The sequence below is a fragment of the Salvelinus namaycush genome, chromosome 27 (genome assembly GCF_016432855.1).
Source record: "Salvelinus namaycush isolate Seneca chromosome 27, SaNama_1.0, whole genome shotgun sequence".
NCBI classification, from domain to species: domain Eukaryota; kingdom Metazoa; phylum Chordata; class Actinopteri; order Salmoniformes; family Salmonidae; genus Salvelinus; species Salvelinus namaycush.
Window position 1 is genome coordinate 3288385 of NC_052333.1, and position 13220 is coordinate 3301604.

General features: G+C 42.1%; 1 pseudogene; it reads right to left on the reverse strand.

Annotated features, from left to right (window-relative positions):
* The window catches only part of LOC120021997, a 142623-nt pseudogene that overhangs the window by 2195 nt on the left and 127208 nt on the right, over nt 1–13220 (reverse strand).

The window sequence follows — 13220 nt, forward strand, 5'->3', positions numbered from 1 at the left end:
GATTGCCTGCAATGACAACAAGCTCAGTCCGATGATGCTGTGACACACCACCCCAGACCATGACAGACCCTCCACCTCCAAATCGATCCCGCTCCAGAGTGCAGGCCTCGGTGTAACGCTCATTCCTTTGACGATAAACGCAAATCCGACCATCACCCCTGGTGAGACAAAACTACGACTCGTCAGTGAAGAGCACTTTTTGCCAGTCCTGTCTGGTCCAGCGACGATCGGTTTGGCCCATAGGCGACGTTGTTGCCGGTGATGTCTGGTGAGGACCTGCCTTACAACAGGCCTACAAGACCTCAGTCCAGCCTCTCTCAGCCTATTGCGGACAGTCTGAGCACTGATAGAGGGATTGTGCGTTCCTGGTGTAACTCGGGCAGTTGTTGTTGCCATCCTGTACCTGTCCCGCAGGTGTGATGTTCGGATGTACCGATCCTGTGCAGGTGTTATTACACGTGGTCTGCCACTGTGAGGATGATCAGCTGTCCGTCCTGTCTCCCTGTGGCGCTGTCTTAGGCGTCTCACAGTACGGACATGGTCACATCTGCCGTCCTCATGCCTCCTTGCAGCATGCCTAAGGCAAATTCATGCAGATGAGCAGGGACCCTGGGCATCTTTCTTTTGGTGTTTTTCAGAGTGAGTAGAAAGGCCTCTTTAGTGTCCTAAGTTTTCATAACTATGACCTTAATTGCCTACCGTCTGTAAGCTGTTAGTGTCTTAACGACCATTCCACAGGTGCATGTTCATTAATTGTTTATGGTTCATTGAACAAGCATGGGAGACAGTGTTTAAACCCTTTACAATGAAGATCTGTGAAGTTATTTGGATTTTTACGAATTATCTTAGAAAGACAGGGTCCTGAAAAAGGGACGTTTATTGTTTTGCTGAGTTATATATATTTACCCCAAAAATATATGGGGGATTTTAAATGATGCAGACACTTACATTGATGGAAGCAACAATCTATATTAAAGCTGATCCACACTCGAAAATAAAATAAATATATAAAAAATATTTAAAAAATAAGCTAGGGCCAGGAGTTTTTCCATGACCATGTGATGGGATTAGATCCTATACCTACTGTATACCTACATGTAAAATAGGGATCTTCAAGTAGTCAGCAGGAGGCAGGTAGAGGTGTAAATGACTGTTGGATTTATATACACAGTGCTGGTGATGATGGTGATACAAAAATATATATATTTACAAATGTCTGAAAACGCCTCTCATCAGGCAAAACCTGTCTTAATCAGAAAAGCACAGGTGTGGTCTACCAAGCTCGGATACAACCTCCTCAAACCAATCCTCAAACAAAACTGCCAGAACGTCCCCAAACGGGAACTTAAATAGCATAAACCACACCTATCCTGGCATGCAGGCCAGGTACATTTATTCGCGTTGAAGCATGCACGTTCACTCTACATTAACAAGACAGAGAGAAACCAGATGTGTTCCACACAAAAGACAATTAACAAATTGACAGAAAACTGGTAAGTACAAATAAATAAACCAAATCTCCTTATCAGCTAGCGAGCTCTCCAAATGACATTTCCAGCTATAGAGCTCTCCAAATGACATGTCCAGCTATAGAGCTCTCCAAACAACATTTCCAGCTATAGAGCTCTCCAAATGACATGTCCAGCTATAGAGCTCTCCAAACAACATTTCCAGCTATAGAGCTCTCCAAATGACATTTCCAGCTATAGAGCTCTCCAAATGACATTTCTACTTCGAGAATGAGAACGGTATGAATGTAGAAATACATATACTTAAAGACTAAACAGAAATTAGGCTCCCATAACCAAACATTACGGAGCGCTAGGTATATATTTAACATCGAATTGATCAACATTGTAAAACAATTGACACAAAGAATGAATAAGTATGCAGGAATTGGCGGGAGTCAGTGGAGAGAGATGTGCCTATAGTGCATCTTAGCCACATTACTGCATAACATCACTGCATTGGGAACAGATGCTATACCTACTGCATAATATCACTGCATTAAGAACAGATGCTATACCTACTGCATAATATCACTGCATTGGGAACAGATGCTATACCTACTGCATAATATCACTGCATTAGGAACAGATGCTATACCTACTGCATAATATCACTGCATTAGGAACATATGCTATACCTACTGCATAATATCACTGCATTAGGAACAGATGCTATACCCACCTACTGCATAATATCACTGCATTAGGAACAGATGCTATACCTACTGCATAATATCACTGCATTAGGAACAGATGCTATACCTACTGCATAATATCACTGCATTGGGAACAGATGCTATACCTACTGCATAATATCACTGCATTGGGAACAGATGCTATACCTACTGCATCATATCACTGCATTGGGAACAGATGCTATACCTACAGCATAATATCACTGCATTAGGAACAGATGCTATACCTACTGCATAATATCACTGCATTAAGAACAGATGCTATACCTACTGCATAATATCACTGCATTAGGAACAGATGCTATACCTACTGCATAATATCACTGCATTAGAAACATATGCTATACCTACTGCATAATATCACTGCATTAGGAACAGATGCTATACCTACCTACTGCATAATATCACTGCATTGGGAACAGATGCTATACCTACTGCATAATACCACTGCATTAGGAACAGATGCTATACCTACTGCATAATATCACTGAATTAGGAACAGATGCTATACCTACTGCATAATATCACTGCATTAAGAACAGATGCTATACCTACTGCATAATATCACTGCATTAGGAACAGATGCTATATCTACTGCATAATATCACTGCATTAGGAACAGATGCTATACCTACTGCATAATATCACTGCATTAGGAACAGATGATATACCTACTGCATAATATCACTGCATTAGGAACAGATGCTATACCTACTGCATAATATCACTGCATTAGGAACAGATGCTATACCTACTGCATAATATCACTGCATTAGGAACAGATGCTATACCTACTGCATAATATCACTGCATTGGGAACAGATGCTATACCTACTGCATAATATCACTGCATTGGGAACAGATGCTATACCTACTGCATCATATCACTGCATTGGGAACAGATGCTATACCTACTGCATAATATCACTGCATTAGGAACAGATGCTATACCTACTGCATAATATCACTGCATTGGGAACAGATGCTATACCTACTGCATAATATCACTGCATTGGGAACAGATGCTATACCTACTGCATCATATCACTGCATTGGGAACAGATGCTATACCTACTGCATAATATCACTGCATTAGGAACATATGCTATACCTACTGCATAATATCACTGCATTAGGAACAGATGCTATACCTACTGCATAATATCACTGCATTAGGAACAGATGCTATACCTACTGCATAATATCACTGCATTAGGAACATATGCTATACCTACTGCATAATATCACTGCATTAGGAACAGATGCTATACCCACCTACTGCATAATATCACTGCATTAGGAACAGATGCTATACCTACTGCATAACAGAAAATAACCTGTACCTCCTGAATGATCTTCTGTAGTTCCTTGTTCTCTCTCTCCAGCTGTCTGGACTTCTCCTCATCGTTGTTGTTGGTGGATGAGCCCTGTGTCTTCATGGTCTCCTGGGTGTCTGACTGCCACTCCCCTCGGGTGATCAGCCGACGCATCTACAGTACCACCATAGAGATAAACAATCTGTCCTGAAACATCTACAGTACCACCATAGAGATAAACAATCTGTCCTGAAACATCTACAGTACCACCATAGAGATAAACAATCTGTCCTGAAACATCTACAGTACCACCATAGAGATAAACAATCTGTCCTGAAACATCTACAGTACCACCATAGAGATAAACAATCTGTCCTGAAACATCTACAGTACAAACATAGAGATAAACAATTTGTCCTGAAACATCTGCAGTACAACCATAGAGATAAACAATCTGTCCTGAAACATCTACAGTACCACCATAGAGATAAACAATCTGTCCTGAAACATCTACAGTACCACAGAAACATATAATGAATTGACCTGGTGCTCACCGGTACGGAATACCAGCACTTTGAATTTTCTACTATAGAATATAATCCCTAAAATATTAACACCGGTACTGTAACAGACAAACTGTAGTTACTGACTGAAGCTGCTATGGTAACACAGAGACATAATGTTGTTACTGACTGAAGCTGCTATGGTAACACAGAGACATACTGTAGTTACTGACTGAAGCTGCTATGGTAACACAGAGACACACTGTAGTTACTGACTGAAGCTGCTATGGTAACACAGAGACACACTGTAGTTACTGACTGAAGCTGCTATGGTAACAGAGACATACTGTAGTTACTGACTGAAGCTGCTATGGTAACACAGAGACATACTGTAGTTACTGACTGAAGCTGCTATGGTAACACAGAGACATACTGTAGTTACTGACTGAAGCTGCTATGGTAACACAGAGACATACTGTAGTTACTGACTGAAGCTGCTATGGTAACACAGAGACATACTGTAGTTACTGACTGAAGCTGCTATGGTAACAGAGACATACTGTAGTTACTGACTGAAGCTGCTATGGTAACACAGAGACATACTGTAGTTACTGACTGAAGCTGCTATGGTAACACAGAGACATACTGTAGTTACTGACTGAAGCTGCTATGGTAACACAGAGACATACTGTAGTTACTGACTGAAGCTGCTATGGTAACACAGAGACATACTGTAGTTACTGACTGAAGCTGCTATGGTAACACAGAGACATACTGTAGTTACTGACTGAAGCTGCTATGGTAACACAGAGACATACTGTAGTTACTGACTGAAGCTGCTATGGTAACACAGAGACATACTGTAGTTACTGACTGAAGCTGCTATGGTAACAGAGACATACTGTAGTTACTGACTGAAGCTGCTATGGTAACACAGAGACATACTGTAGTTACTGACTGAAGCTGCTATGGTAACACAGAGACACACTGTAGTTACTGACTGAAGCTGCTATGGTAACACAGAGACATACTGTAGTTACTGACTGAAGCTGCTATGGTAACACAGAGACACACTGTAGTTACTGACTGAAGCTGCTATGGTAACACAGAGACATACTGTAGTTACTGACTGAAGCTGCTATGGTAACACAGAGACATACTGTAGTTACTGACTGAAGCTGCTATGGTAACACAGAGACATACTGTAGTTACTGACTGAAGCTGCTATGGTAACACAGAGACATACTGTAGTTACTGACTGAAGCTGCTATGGTAACACAGAGACATAATGTTGTTACTGACTGAAGCTGCTATGGTAACACAGAGACATACTGTAGTTACTGACTGAAGCTGCTATGGTAACACAGAGACACACTGTAGTTACTGACTGAAGCTGCTATGGTAACACAGAGACATACTGTAGTTACTGACTGAAGCTGCTATGGTAACACAGAGACATACTGTAGTTACTGACTGAAGCTGCTATGGTAACACAGAGACATACTGTAGTTACTGACTGAAGCTGCTATGGTAACACAGAGACATACTGTAGTTACTGACTGAAGCTGCTATGGTAACACAGAGACATACTGTAGTTACTGACTGAAGCTGCTATGGTAACACAGAGACATACTGTAGTTACTGACTGAAGCTGCTATGGTAACACAGAGACATACTGTAGTTACTGACTGAAGCTGCTATGGTAACAGAGACATACTGTAGTTACTGACTGAAGCTGCTATGGTAACACAGAGACATAATGTTGTTACTGACTGAAGCTGCTATGGTAACACAGAGACATACTGTAGTTACTGACTGAAGCTGCTATGGTAACACAGAGACACACTGTAGTTACTGACTGAAGCTGCTATGGTAACACAGAGACATACTGTAGTTACTGACTGAAGCTGCTATGGTAACACAGAGACATACTGTAGTTACTGACTGAAGCTGCTATGGTAACACAGAGACACACTGTAGTTACTGACTGAAGCTGCTATGGTAACACAGAGACACACTGTAGTTACTGACTGAAGCTGCTATGGTAACACAGAGACATACTGTAGTTACTGACTGAAGCTGCTATGGTAACACAGAGACACACTGTAGTTACTGACTGAAGCTGCTATGGTAACACAGAGACATACTGTAGTTACTGACTGAAGCTGCTATGGTAACAGAGACATACTGTAGTTACTGACTGAAGCTGCTATGGTAACACAGAGACATACTGTAGTTACTGACTGAAGCTGCTATGGTAACACAGAGACACACTGTAGTTACTGACTGAAGCTGCTATGGTAACACAGAGACACACTGTAGTTACTGACTGAAGCTGCTATGGTAACACAGAGACACACTGTAGTTACTAACTGAAGCTGCTATGGTAACACAGAGACAGCCGGTTATTCTACCTTGGGGACGAAGAGCACCACCAGGGTGATGTAGACGGAGAAGACGATGGCCAGGGAGGCGAAGGCAAACGAGGCGTCCTGCTGCGACGACAAGATCATGGTGACGGGAGCCGTGATCATACACAACACCTGTAGGGAGGAGGGGGAGAGAGGGGGGTTGGCGGAGGAGGAGGAGGAGATGGGGTAGGGGGAGAGATAGAGGGGTGAGAGAGGAGGGGGTAGGAGGAGAGAGACAAATAGAGAGAAAGAGAGGGGGGCAGAGGAAGAGGAGAGGAGGAGAGAGACAAATAGAGAGAGAGAGAGAGAGAGAGAGAGAGAGGTTTAATAGTGGGTGGGAGAGAGAGAGGGGGGGTGGTGAAAAATGAGAGAGAGGACAGAGAGGGAGGTTAGAAATCCATACATATTGACAATCAGTCATCTCTCCTCAACCTGCAAAAACGTAAACATTGGTGGATCCCCTGCGGGACGGTTGAGCTAACGTAGGCTAATGCAATTAGCATGAGGTTGTAAGTAACAAGAACATTTCCCAGGACATAGACATATCTGATATTGGCAGAAGGCTTAAATTCTTGTTAATCTAACTGCACTGTCCAATTTACAGTAGCTATTACAGTGAAATAATACAATGTTATTGTTTGAGAGTGCACAGTTTTGAACATGAAAAGTTATTAATAAACAAATTAGGCACATTTGGGCAGTCTTGATACAAAATTTTGAACAGAAATGCAAGAGAAGAGGTATTGCTGGGTCACCATTCATCACAAGCCGAGAGAGAGAGAGAGAGAGAGAGAGGGAGGGAGGGAGGGACAGATGGAAGAGAAATAGAAGAGAGAGAGGAGGGGTTAGAGAGAGAGAGAGAGAGAGAGAGAGAGAGAGAGAGAGAAGAACAGGAAAGTGTGCATAAAAATAAACACATGCAAGTTCTCTCTCCAGAGTTCTCTCTCCAGAGCCAATTTGCAATTCTCTCAGTCAGCTTGAGTTTAAATTGGGTTCAATGCATAGTGGGTAATCCTCAGAGATGAATTAAAATACAACGATGGAAATTGGGAAATAGGAAATCTGCCATAGTGGGGACAACACTCTTGATTAAAATGCTGTGTCACAGCCGCAGCGCAGCAGGAGAGACTGTGGAGATGTTTATTTTGTATTTCCAGACTCAATACCAAACAGTGAAAGACCACACTGACCAGGCGTATTCTCAATTTGTGAAATTTGGATGCAGAGAATGACATTAAAAAAAATCCAATGCAGCCGTTTTAGAAAATGGACATTTCTCAAACAAACATGTTGCTAGGACTGTCTGGGAGGGGTCTGAGAGAGGGGCCTAATTGGAGGAGCCTAAATGGAGGAGCCTAATTGGAGTAGCCTAAATGGAGGAGCCTAATTGGAGGGGCCTAATTGGAGGGGCCTAATTGGAGGGGCCTAATTGGAGGGGCCTAATTGGAGGAGCCTAAATGGAGGAGCCTAAATGGAGGAGCCTAAATGGAGGAGCCTAATTGGAGTAGCCTAAATGGAGGAGCCTAATTGGAGGGGCCTAATTGGAGGGGCCTAATTGGAGGGGCCTAAATGGAGGGGCCTAATTGGAGGAGCCTAAATGGAGGAGCCTAAATGGAGGAGCCTAAATGGAGGAGCCTAATTGGAGGAGCCTAATTGGAGGAGCCTAATTGGAGGAGCCTAAATGGAGGAGCCTAATTGGAGGAGCCTAAATGAAGGAGCCTAATTGGAGGAGCCTAAATGGAGGAGCCTAATTGGAGGAGCCTAATTGGAGGAGCCTAAATTGAGGAGCCTAATTGGAGGAGCCTAAATGAAGGAGCCTAATTGGAGGAGCCTAATTGGAGGAGCCTAAATGGAGGAGCCTAATTGGAGGAGCCTAAATGAAGGAGCCTAATTGGAGGAGCCTAATTGGAGGAGCCTAATTGGAGGAGCCTAATTGGAGGAGCCTAAATGAAGGGTGTGTAACCTGAAAAATAGCTGTTTTTGGCAGAGAGGAGGGCTTTTCAAAGAGCTCTTACACTAAAAGTACATTACCATAATTTTCACATTTTCACAGTATTATTATTTCAACCTCATAATGTGGAGATAAACACAAAAGAAAGGAAAATCATGCTTTGGACTGCACTACCCCTTTAAACATGTTATAAGCATTTCTTGAGAATTTCATTTTTCATTTCGTTGTCAGCCACACCACAGGACAGAAAGGGCTAACCAATTACAGAAATAGAGAGATAAATATGACTTGTTCTTTGAAGATCACTAGAAGAGGAGAATATCTGTTGAGATGGATTCATCCAGGATGGTCCAGGTTGATGTTGAGATGGATTCATCCAGGATGGTCCAGGTTGATGTTGAGATGGATTCATCCAGGATGGTCCAGATTGATGTTGAGATGGATTCATCCAGGATGGTCCAGATTGATGTTGAGATGGATTCATCCAGGATGGTCCAGATTGATGTTGAGATGGATTCATCCAGGATGGTCCAGATTGATGTTGAGATGGATTCATCCAGGATGGTCCAGGTTGATGTTGAGATGGATTCATCCAGGATGGTCCAGGTTGATGTTGAGATGGATTCATCCAGGATGGTCCAGGTTGATGTTGAGATGGATTCATCCAGGATGGTCCAGATTGATGTTGAGATGGATTCATCCAGGATGGTCCAGGTTGATGTTGAGATGGATTCATCCAGGATGGTCCAGGTTGATGTTGAGATGGATTCACCCAGGATGGTCCAGATTGATGTTGAGATGGATTCATCCAGGATGGTCCAGATTGATGTTGAGATGGATTCATCCAGGATGGTCCAGGTTGATGTTGAGATGGATTCATCCAGGATGGTCCAGATTGATGTTGAGATGGATTCATCCAGGATGGTCCAGATTGATGTTGAGATGGATTCATCCAGTACGGTCCAGGTTGATGTTGAGATGGATTCACCCAGGATGGTCCAGGTTGAATCCTGGAGAGACATGGAAGTCTCCTCGCCCCAACCAGGGCTTGAACCAGAACCCGTCTGAATGCATCATCAACTGCCTCCCACGAATTATCGTTACCTTTCGCTCCAGAGATGCCGAGGCCCTGGCAGAGCAAGGGAAACAACTACTTCAAGGTCTCAGAGCGATTGAAACGCTACAAGCGCGCACCGCTAGCCAATTTACACTATTTACAAGTTCCACACACACTGCAGGCCTGACGAGTGGATGTATTCCCCTGATGAGGAAGGAAAGAGGCCCTACTTACTACCCATCCTCTCTGCTGCCTCTCCTCTGTTTTCTGGGCCACATTCAGATGGCAGATACTGTAGATCCCCCATGTACACAGCCCATATGGTGAAAACACACACACATACAACACACACACACACTGTTTTCTGGGCCACATTCAGATGGCAGATACTGTAGATCCTATAGGGAACGGTGGCTGTGTAGTCATTTAGGACAGCTCCCATGCTGAAAGCCCCACTGGCCAGATCCTCATTAGGGGTGAGAGGTACAGTAGGGCTGGAGGTGAGCAGAGACACAGAGGACCACGGAGGTCAGAGAGCCAGGCATCGGCAGAGAATTAAACGAAGGAGGGGAGGGAGGGAGATAGAGAGAGAGAACGAATGGAAACTGAAAATGAACTGACACACAGCGCGGAGAGAGACTGACATACAGATCAGCCCAGCTATGAGGGAAATGGACAAAAAGACAAACACTCTTACTGACACTGCCCAAAGAACTCTCTCTCTCTGTCTTTCTCTCTCTCTCTCTCTCTGTCTGTCTGTCTGTCTCTCTCTCTCTCTGTCTGTCTCTCTCTCTCTCTGTCTCTCTCTCTGTCTCTCTGTCTCTCTCTCTGTCTCTCTCTCTCTATGTCTCTCTCTCTCTCTCTGTCTCTCTCTCTGTCTCTCTCTCTCTCTCTGTCTCTCTCTCTCTCTTTCTGTCTCTCTCTCTCTCTTTCTCTGTCTCTCTCTCTTCAAAGGGCTTTATTGGCATGGGAAACATATGTTTACATTGCCAAAGCAAGTGAAATAGATAATAAACTAAAGTTAAATAAACAATGAAAAATTAACAGTAAACATTACACTCATAAATTATTTGTTTTTTATTGCCAATTTTAACCGCACACTTGTTGTTTGTGTATATGGATTTTATAATGTCGTATGTTTTTCCCTCAACACCGCTTTCCATCAATTTGTACAGCAGACGCTCATACCAGTCAAAAGCTTTTTTGAAATCAACAAAGCATAAAAACACTTTGCCTCTGTTTGTTTGCCAATTAGGGTGTGCAGGGTGAATATGTGGTCTGTCGTACGATAATTTGGTAAAAAGCCAATTTGACACTTGTTCAGTACATTGTTTTCACTGAGGAAATGTACAAGTCTGCTGTTAATGATAATGCAGAGGATTTTCCCAAGGTTGCTGTTGACGTATATCCCACGGTAGTTATGGAGGTCAGATTTGTCTCTACTTTTGTGGATTGAGGTGATCAGTCTATGGTTCCAAATATTAGGGAAGATGCCAGAACTGAGGATGATGTTAAAGAGTTTAAGTATAGCCAATTGGAATGTGTGGTCTCTATATTTGATCATTTCATTTAGGATACCATCAACACTACAGGCCTTTCTGGGTTGGAGGGTTTTATTTTATCCTGTAGTTCATTCAATATAATTGGAGAATCCAGTGGGTTCTGGTCTTTAATAGCTGATTCAAGGTAATTGGAGAATCCAGTGGGTTCTGGTAGTCTTTAATAGCTGATTCTGTGTAATTGGAGAATCCAGTGGGTTCTGGTCTTTAATAGCTGATTCTGTGTAATTGGAGAATCCAGTGGGTTCTGGTCTTTAATAGTTGATTCAATATAAATGGAGAATCCAGTGGGTTCTGGTTGTCTTTAATAGTTGATTCTGTGTAATTGGAGAATCCAGTGGGTTCTGGTTGTCTTTAATAGTTGATTCTGTGTAATTGGAGAGTCCAGTGGGTTCTGGTCTTTAATAGTTGATTCATTGTAATTGGAGAATCCAGTGGGTTCTGGTTGTCTTTAATAGTTGATTCTGTGTAATTGGAGAATCCAGTGGGTTCTGGTCTTTAATAGTTGATTCTGTGTAATAGGAGAATCCAGTGGGTTCTGGTCTTTAATAGTTGATTCTGTGTAATAGGAGAATCCAGTGGGTTCTGGTCTTTAATAGTTGATTCTGTGTGATTGGAGAATCCAGTGGGTTCTGGTCTTTAATAGTTGATTCTGTGTAGTTGGAGAATCCAGTGGGTTCTGGTCTTTAATAGTTGATTCTGTGTAATTAGAGAATCCAGTGGGTTCTGGTCTTTAATAGTTGATTCTGTGTAATTGGAGAATCCAGTGGGTTCTGGTCTTTAATAGTTGATTCTGTGTAATTGGAGAATCCAGTGGGTTCTGGTCTTTAATAGTTGATTCTGTGTAATAGGAGAATCCAGTGGGTTCTGGTCTTTAATAGTTGATTCTGTGTAATAGGAGAATCCAGTGGGTTCTGGTCTTTAATAGTTGATTCTGTGTAATAGGAGAATCCAGTGGGTTCTGGTTGTCTTTAATAGTTGATTCTGTGTGATTGGAGAATCCAGTGGGTTCTGGTCTTTAATAGTTGATTCTGTGTAGTTGGAGAATCCAGTGGGTTCTGGTCTTTAATAGTTGATTCTGTGTAATTAGAGAATCCAGTGGGTTCTGGTTGTCTTTAATAGTTGATTCTGTGTGATTGGAGAATCCAGTGGGTTCTGGTAGTCTTTAATAGTTGATTCTGTGTGATTGGAGAATCCAGTGGGTTCTGGTCTTTAATAGTTGATTCTGTGTAATTGGAGAATCCAGTGGGTTCTGGTCTTTAATAGTTGATTCTGTGTAATTAGAGAATCCAGTGGGTTCTGGTCTTTAATAGTTGATTCTGTGTAATTGGAGAATCCAGTGGGTTCTGGTAGTCTTTAATAGTTGATTCTGTGTAATTGGAGAATCCAGTGGGTTCTGGTCTTTAATAGTTGATTCTGTGTAATTAGAGAATCCAGTGGGTTCTGGTCTTTAATAGTTGATTCTGTGTAATTAGAGAATCCAGTGGGTTCTGGTTGTCTTTAATAGTTGATTCTAAGATTTGTATTTGATCCTGTACATGTTTTTGCTGTTTGTTCTTTGTTATAGAGACAAAAAGATTGGAGAAAAAGTTAATCCATACATCTCCGTTTTGGATAGATAACTCTTCATGTTGTTGTTTGTTCAGTGTGCTCCAATTTTCCCAGAAGTGATTAGATTCTATGGATTATTAAATTCTGAAGTGCTGTTCCTTCTTTCTCCGTAGTGTATTTCTGTATTGTTTTAGTGATTCACCATAGTGAAGGCTCATATTTTCTGGGTCTCTATGTTTTTGGTTGGATAGGTTTGTCAATATCTTTATTAGGTTAATCCATTCTTATTCAAACCATTTCAAATCAAATCAAATTGTATTTGTCACACGCGCCGAATACAACAGGTGTAGACCTTACAGTGAAATGCTTACTTACAAGCCCTTAACCAACAATGCAGTTTTAAGAAAAATACTTAAAGAAAATAAGAAATAATAGTAACAAACAATTAAAGAGCAGCAGTAAAATAACAATAGCGAGACTATATACAGGGGGGTACCGGTACAGAGTCAATGTGCGGGGGTACCGGTTAGCCGAGGTAATATGTACATGTAGGTAGAGTTATTAAAGTGACTATGCATGGGGGTAGAAGCTGTTTTGTAGCCTCTTGGACCTAGACTTGGCGCTCCGATATGATTAGGGTGGCTGGAGTCTCTGACAATTTTTAGGGCC